Source organism: Epinephelus lanceolatus, chromosome 2 (assembly GCF_041903045.1).
Source record: "Epinephelus lanceolatus isolate andai-2023 chromosome 2, ASM4190304v1, whole genome shotgun sequence".
Taxonomy (NCBI): domain Eukaryota; kingdom Metazoa; phylum Chordata; class Actinopteri; order Perciformes; family Serranidae; genus Epinephelus; species Epinephelus lanceolatus.
The window spans coordinates 18,576,620-18,585,128 of NC_135735.1; positions in this window are offsets into that span (position 1 = coordinate 18,576,620).

The following is an 8,509-nucleotide window of genomic DNA, read 5'->3' on the forward strand; positions in this document are numbered from 1 at the left end:
GGGAGGTTTGCCTCTCTGCCTCAAGCTTTCCTCATTTGCATGTGGAAGGGCAGACACGTGTGCTCTCTCTGCCTTAGGCGTCCCATGTAGATGCATGGAAGAAGCTTTCTGTGTAGGCCCAAAGAAAGGCAGAGAGGCCCCAGAACAGAGCCATACCGCCAAATATAATACTGCAAATGTAAATAGTTTTCTTTGACAAAAGTGCTCCTGATTGAAATAAACATTTCTACCGTGACATGATATATTAGCTGGGTTTGTCATCTGGAGGTTGACTGGATGGTGGATTCCATGTAACCTATAGGGGAGACGGCTGCAAAACCGCAGACCACTTTTAGAGGACACCAAAACTGGATGTGTTATGTCGAGTCATCGTCTTGTTTCAGTGCTTTTTAGGCTCCAAATGTGTGTTTTGTAGCGGCCCATTGGTGGTTTCCCTAAACATAACCAAGGGATTTTTGTGCCTAAACCTAACCACACTGTAACCACAGCATTGTTGAAATATAAAGTTTCAACATACTCTCAACATAACTACCTGTTCATGTTTTTAAAATGTCTTACTGAAAGCTGCTATGTAACTATTCAAGGTCAAGGTATCCGATTCTAATTTTCTTGTACAACAGCCAAGGGCAGGGGGTGCGGGTGGGAGATGGTGAACGAGATGTCTGAATTCATGTATTTGTAGTGTATGTTTGTTACGTAATGCAGTTTTGTGTCTGAGAACCCCTTTGAAAATGAGATGCTGCATCTCAAGGGGGTATCCTTTTGATAAATTCAAATGATATCCTGCAAATGTAACTGATCTGTAGTTTACAGGCACCTACGATGCCAACATTTTTCTTGTGATTGGGTTGACTATTATCCAAAGTAAAATGTTGAATGCATGCCTTTTACTTGTAGCTAAAAGTGTTGTATTGATACTTTTTCTCAAGTGAAGGGTCCGAGTACTTCTTCCACCACTGCATGGTGACAATGGTTGTTTAAATCACATGGCAGTCAAGTGAGAGCTATTTAAGTCACATGAACTAAGTGACTATCATGAATCAATGACTAAATGGATTAACTTTAAATTACCCTCATGACCTCATTGAGCCCTCATGGTGCGTACAACATGCAGCAGTTTGAATACCTGGGACTCTTCACAAGCCTGTTGATGTTAAAGCACATTGAATGAATCAAGAAAACAACAGCGCGGTATTTTAATTTCAGCTTGATAATGCTGTAATGAAACTAATCAAAACAGAAACGAATACTACAGTGTAGATTAGAGGAGTTAACTTTAATCAGCAAACTAACAGACAACAACAAATCTTTACACTGCGAATGAGCCAGTAGAGAATTGGCTTGTTTTCTTCCCTTGTTTTTGTTAAAGTCCATTCTGTATTTGTTAGTCTGGATGTTTCCAAAATCCAGAAACCAGAGATCTGAGGGCCAAACCTGTGATGCCATCAGCATTTACAGCCTCCAGCTGCTAATTTGCATCTCTTTGCTGTAGAAAGGAGTTGGTGATTTTGCAGACCCAACGATTTTTTTACTTTTAACTAACACAAGCGTTATTCTATGGCAATGGCATGAGCCTTAAAGTGTACTCTTGTTCCAGTGATACCAGCTGTTGTGTGTTTGAAGTCACTAACATCCTTTCAGTGGTGGGAAATATCCCCCAAACAACAAAAAAGTAACAGTCTTGGGTCCTCATAACATTGCATCCAGCCTTGAAAAGGAGTATGCTATACTGTGCCTCTGTATAACTTGACTCTATCAAATATAGCCTATTAGAAACCATAGATGTTGATAAATGAAAATTTATTCCGTATAAACTGTCTATCATCATTTTTTTATTCAAAACAAATCTTGCGGTTGCCCTGTCGTCTTGATCTCGGCATGTAAAGTTAAATGAATAAATTAGGATTCTTCCACAAGAAGTCAGTAGGTTTCTCTTAAGAACACAGATAATTAATGGACCAACCAACATTCATGTCAGCTCTGCAATATGGAAACATAATCTGTATGTGAGTAGTAGCGTACGCAGTGTGCTCTACTGTTTGATAGTGTGCTATAACGTCCACACACACAAATACACACACACCACTGTGTTTTATTCATGAACTCTCGTTGGTCATTACTCATTACACAAGCGATCAACGCTCCCTTTTGTTCATGTGCTGCTGTACTTAACAAGTTGTCTTTTCATGTTACTCCATAGCTAACCATGATACGTTTTGTTTGAAGATACTGAAGGCAGAGGGACTCTAATCTCATTTCTGTAGTCTAGATCTTTGTACATATGGTTGGATTTTGACAGCATTTTGAAATCAATACTGCCACTAAAAAACAGCTGAAGGAACCAGTAGGAACATATGGAAACAGGTACTGACTGATTCTGCTACTGAATGAATATTTATGTACACAATATGTTGTTTATTTAACCTGTATTTCGCCAGGAATATTCCCATTGAGATTCAAAATCTTTTTGGCAAGGGAGTCCTGGCCATGATAGCAGCATAAAGAATTTCACATGTAAGAACAAACAAACTAAAAACACAACAGCAAAAAGGTTAAACAAACAGCACAAAAATTGTGTGTACAAAGAACAGGCAACAAACTTAAAACAAACAGCAAATGTACAACAAACAATTGAATATACAGGGTATGGTAACCAAATGTGCATTCAGTGGTCACAGTCCAAAATCCTGCTTTTGAAATCTCCCATGCTTGTAATTTAGTTTAAGGTGACAAAGACAACTATGTAAAAGAAGTTTTTATCTGTGTCACCTCTAGCCGTAGCAGGGAAACGTTTTCTATGAAAAGATAAACTCACTGTATACTACCTGCCCAGCACCGCATGATAGACGAAGAAAGTTGTCGACTAGCTGGTGAACACAGTGGAGTGTTAAGCAAGTAATTTCTCTCTGGACATGGTGGGGACCAAAACGGAGCTAAAAGTAGGGTGAAAATTGGATTTACACTCCACCCACATGTCCAAACTGAAGCAGATGTCCACGTGGATGCCCATGTTGCCATATCAACTTTATAAGTTGTTAATACCTTAATGTTGTGTTAGCAAAGAAAATCCTGATCTGTGTAGGATTCACACTGCTTTAACTGAACCCTGAGAGTCATCCTGCATCATCAGACTTTAACTGGCTGCCCTCACTTTTCAAACCAGTGACTGTCTCCACTTCCTTTCACTGTGCAAAAATGAAGCCAAAATATCCTGGATTCAGCCGCTGCCATCTTGCTCTGGTGATGTCATTTGGAGCCAGAGTCCATGCAGTAGCAATGTGCGATATTGAGTTCCCACTGTCTGACCAATCGCAAGCAGAGCCATTGATTGCGAGCACACTGATTGGCACACACAACTGTCAATCATGATTTTAACCCCCCTTTTTATGGCATCAAAATTATCAGAAAAAGAAAACTTGAACATACAGCAGCTTGAAAAGAACTACCTAGAATGACAGAAGGCATCTTCAAGCAACATTTTATTGATGCGTGCTTTGAGTTTTTATTTTGGTCCATGTCCCATCAGCCATGTCGTCCATCTTTATTATACAGTCTATGGTTCAAACAAAACACATCACACCAGAGTTTGTTTTATTTAATCCAAACAAGTAAGTGTGAGCACACCCACAAGTCTTTTGGCAACAGCTTTTAGGCTAAACTGACCAACGATTCGATAGATATCAGCACCCTAACAACCTCCCTCTTGACAGCCGAGCTAAAAACGTTCGACATTTTATGCTTCAAAAAAGCTTAAGGTTTGATTTTGTTTCATCTGGTTTTGTCCTTGCCGCTGCTGGTGTAAAATATATATAAACGAACAATTTCGAGTTGCTTTTAATGACTGTTTTGTATATTTCATGAGATCAAATATAGAAGCAATATTAATATTGAAAATAACATTACCAAGTCAGCCAAGCTCCACCACCAACCGGAGCAGTTTTAATGCAGCTTGCTTTGAACAAATGTCTGGATCTCTGCCTGGAAGATGTAACACCAGTGTTCCACAAGCTATTATTATATTTGGTGTTTTTGTTATGTGGCAGTGGAAAACAATTGAGAAATCCACAGCCAAGTGTGTGCTGCAAGTGTTCATTTGGGCTGAGATGGCAACTGAAACAGGCGCCACATATGGGCTGTCACTCTTATGTTCTTCAAACAATCCAGTGACAAGTCATTCTCTCGGGCAGTTGTCACCTTTGAAGTGGCCCCTCATCAAGAGGAAATTTGTCCTCATGGAATGACGGTTGTCATTTACAATGGCTTTGCTGCTTATTACTGAGCAGGAAGTCAGTGACACCTGTCAAAATACACGGTGAGGAGGTGGACATGGTGCAATTGTACAAGTACCTGGGGGTGCATATCAACAACAAGCTGGACAGGACTAATAAAACACATATTGTACAAGAGGTGGCAGGATACTGTTTTTTCAGTAGCATCACTTCTATCAGTTGTGGCCAGCACACTGTTCTTTGCAGCGGTGTGAAAACAGGATCTCCACCAAACTTCAGGGAGAAAAAATAATGTTTCTATTGTCTGGACTTGGATGACCTGGAGGCTGCAGGAGAGAGTGAGACAAAAAATAAACCCAAATTCCATCCTCCATAACATTTCCCACTGCCTCTATGGTGATATTAGGCATCTGCTTAAACACCCCAAGGTGGCAGCATGGAGGTCTCTTGGTTAAAATTTGCTCCACCCACCAGCAGACTCCTCCATTTCTAAATGGCCCTTAAGTCTCTGCAAACTGGGAAGGTGTTGAAGCAGACCGTCTGTACTGTCCTTAGATTACCAAGTATCCTGGATTGTTCTCTGCATCAGTATATTTATAAGCATTTACCGCTGCATTTCTGTCCTCTGTGCATAAATTACTGATCATAAGCCAGCTTTTACATGCGATATCTCTATCATCAGAGTTTTTGTGAAGGCAGCAGTTGCCAGTACTAAATCCACACAGCACAACCTGTGTATTCTAGCAGCATTTGTGGTTGTAAAGGAGTTTAGTGTTGAACTACTTTAAGCAGAGAGACTTTTTGTTCATTAATATAAAGTGGCATTTTGTAGACTTGTTGGTCGGAATTAGAATTTTGCAAACCACATTTTTTCGCTTTTTCTCCCTAAATCTCTGTTTGCTCTATTGGTGATGTTTTTCTTTCTCTAGTCAGAATGCACAGTGATACATGTTTTATGCACTTATTGTGCGGCTTTGGAGTCTTTCACCACTGCAGAAGTGAATACAAAGCACCAGTACAGCAAAAGAGAAGGAGATAGGCAGAGACAGAGAGAGCACCATTGTGTTTTTATTCCAACTCAAGTGCCAGAAAAAAATGTTTGTATTGTATGTTTCTGCAAAGCACAGATGCTCAACATTTGTACATTATTTTGTAGCAGATATGTTGAAACTTTATGTTTTTTGACAACACTGTGGTGAAGGTGTTGTTTGGTTCAGGCACAAAAATCACTTGGCACATTCAGTTGGTCAAATGCTGCTGGGAAACGCCACAATGTGCTGCTCAAAACACCCAGGTTTGGTATGAAACACCCAAGTTCAGTGGCCCAAACACTGCTGGGAAATACTGCAAAGTGATGGTAAATGACACCCAAGTTTGGTGCCACAAACGCCACTGGTTAATGGTGTCATAATGTGCCATTTAATACACACAGGTTCGGTAAGAAACACCCAGGTTTAGTGCCACAAACACTTCTGGGAAACACTACTATGTGCCGCTCAGAACACTTAGGCTTGGTATGACACACCTAGGTTCAGTTGCCCATACACTGATGGGAAATGCTGCAAACTGTTGGCAAATGACACCCAAGTTTGGTGCCACAAACGCCACTGGAAAACGTGATAATGTGCAGCTAAAAATACACAGACTAAGTAAGAAACACCCAGATTTGGTGCCACAAATGCTGCTTGGAAACGCCACAATATGCCACTCAAAACACCCAGGTTTAGTAAGAAATACCCAGGTTCAGAGGCCCAAACACTGCTGGGAAATGCTGAAAAGTGTTGCTAAATGACACCCAAGTTTGGTGCCACAAATGCCACTGGAAAACATCATAATGTGCCTCTAAACACACACAGATTTGGTAAAAAACACTTGGGTTTGGTGCCACAAATGCTGCAGAGAAATGCCATGCTGTGCCGCTAAAAACACCAGGTTTCGTGCCATAAGCACCAGTGGAAAGACCACAAAGAGTCGCCAAAAAGTAACTCTTGTATTTGGTTTCGAACAGTGGTCTGCAGGTGTCTGCAGCTTGGCAGGCATCTTGCTAAGGTGACAGGCCATCTACCGCCATTTCCACCTCCCAGTGACAAAGTCAGCTTATTTATTATCATTAGAAAGAAATATTGATATGATACCTATGAAACGTGCAAATGTAACATATTCATGGTTTGCAGAAATGTGTAATGCAAACATTTTCTCCTGGCGACTGGGCTGTTTAATCCAATTTTACGTGAGCAATCATGAATCTTGTAACACTTGTATCCAAACTCTCAAATATAATCATACATGATAGTAATACTCCTTCATCCACTGCAGTTTTCTTAATAAAAACAACAACATATGTTTCTATCGGTTTATATAAGTTTGTTTTGTATTTGTTTGCCTGAATCTGGTGTGTCCTAATGAATCACTCTTGCTGCAGCCATATTCCAGTCTCCTTATAGTGATCATTAAAGTTTCCTCTCAAACAAGAATAATAGTCCCTTTCAACCCTTTTCAGTTTATAAAAAACCCTCCATTGTATTTTTTCCTCTCATATTTGTAATAGTCTTTTAAATCGTATTTCCTTTTATTACTGAGGGAAAAGGGATTAAAGAAAAAAATTTACAATTGTCTGTCTCAATTAAAACTCTTCTAATCAGCGCTGCATGACTGAAACTGATATATGAAGTCTCTCAGCACTAATTAAATATTACCACATTAATTTGGAGACTAGAGTAATTTTGAAACAGCATTGTGGAGATGAGTGGCATTAATGGCATTTTACATTTTTTGCCCTCAGGTCAAATCTTTGTTTCTTGGAATGGCAGATTGGGAAATAAACTAAACAGCAGCTAAGATATTTATTTAAACGTGTATAATTCATCTGAGCAACAATAAATAACTGCGCTGCTCCTGTGAGGAGCCTCAGCACTGTGCTATTAGTGAAAGGCTGTTGAATGTCTTTGTCAAGAGTCAAGAGTCATGCGTTAAATGTGTCTTTTAATGTGTTTTTCTGTTAGCTTTACTTCCTGTTTCAGATGGATGGCATTCATATCACCAGTGCTAAAAATACGAACAACCAAAGTCTGGCAGTTTCAGCTGAGCTGAATATAACCCCCAGCCTGAATCCCTCATGGCCTACCAGGCACACAACTCTAAATGTGGCTCACCACCGTGAACTGAGGTTCATCGCAAATCCATTAATTTTACAGAAGAGTGATTTCAGATTGGAGTCACTAATTTAGTCGAAGTGCAATACACCTGATGTATGTTTTTAATTTTTAAACGAAGACGTGGCTACATGGGTTGGAAATTCGGAACAAATGGTCATATAACAGGATTTCAAGATATTTCTTAGAGACTCTTCTGGGATGGGACTGCTATGGATTTTAATTTTAATGGATTGTATCATGAAGTGCTTCTCTTAATTTACAATTCAACCCATGTTGTTTATTGTGAGGGACTGAGAGTACATACATTTTAGGAATCTAGGTATCAAAATGTTGCCTCAGTCGTTACAGATAATTTAATTATGGTGCTGCAAATTACAGAACCTAAACCTGGAGTAAATGGCCAGTATATGCTTTGAAAAAAAATCTTTCCAAAACAAAAATTGAGGTCTTAATGATAAACAAGGTGGGTCCGAGAACACTGTAATGGTGTTGCAGACTGGCATGGGATCACCAAAGGGCCAGAACATTTTAAAAGACACTGTAAGTAATTTTAGCTGGAATTTTTAATCGCATTTTGAAGACGGTGACTACATCCTTGATAGAATTAGCCATCAAACCCTCAAAAGATTCATCCATCTTTCTGTCAGCCATCCTCCAGGACATCAGGAGCATGATTGGATAAAAGGGGAAAAAATGTTACCCGCCCTGTTGTCATTACCAATCCAACACTGACAGATCTATTTTTACTTCAAGTAATGAGGAAGGAAGTTGGTTAATTCTGCCTTGATCCTTCTTGAAAGCCTAGTGGGGGTTTCAGCCTGTGCAAAGAGGCAGAGGGACGTCTAATGGTTTCTTTAATGTGTAGTTTAAATATATCTTTGTCAGTGAGACCTTTAAGAAAAAAAAATGTACAGATGAGCAAGTGTGAATATCATCCTGTCATTCTTTCCCGAGACCCTGCTCTGATTTTATGTGCTTTAGGGTGTTTGTGTGTGCTTGCTTGGATAAATCTTTTCTGGAGTGGAAAGGTTATTGTTGCTCTCTTCAGGAAGCTGTTGATAGTTCTTAATACAGTGTCACCTACAAGCATGTGGCAACAGATAATATATAGATACCTGATATATC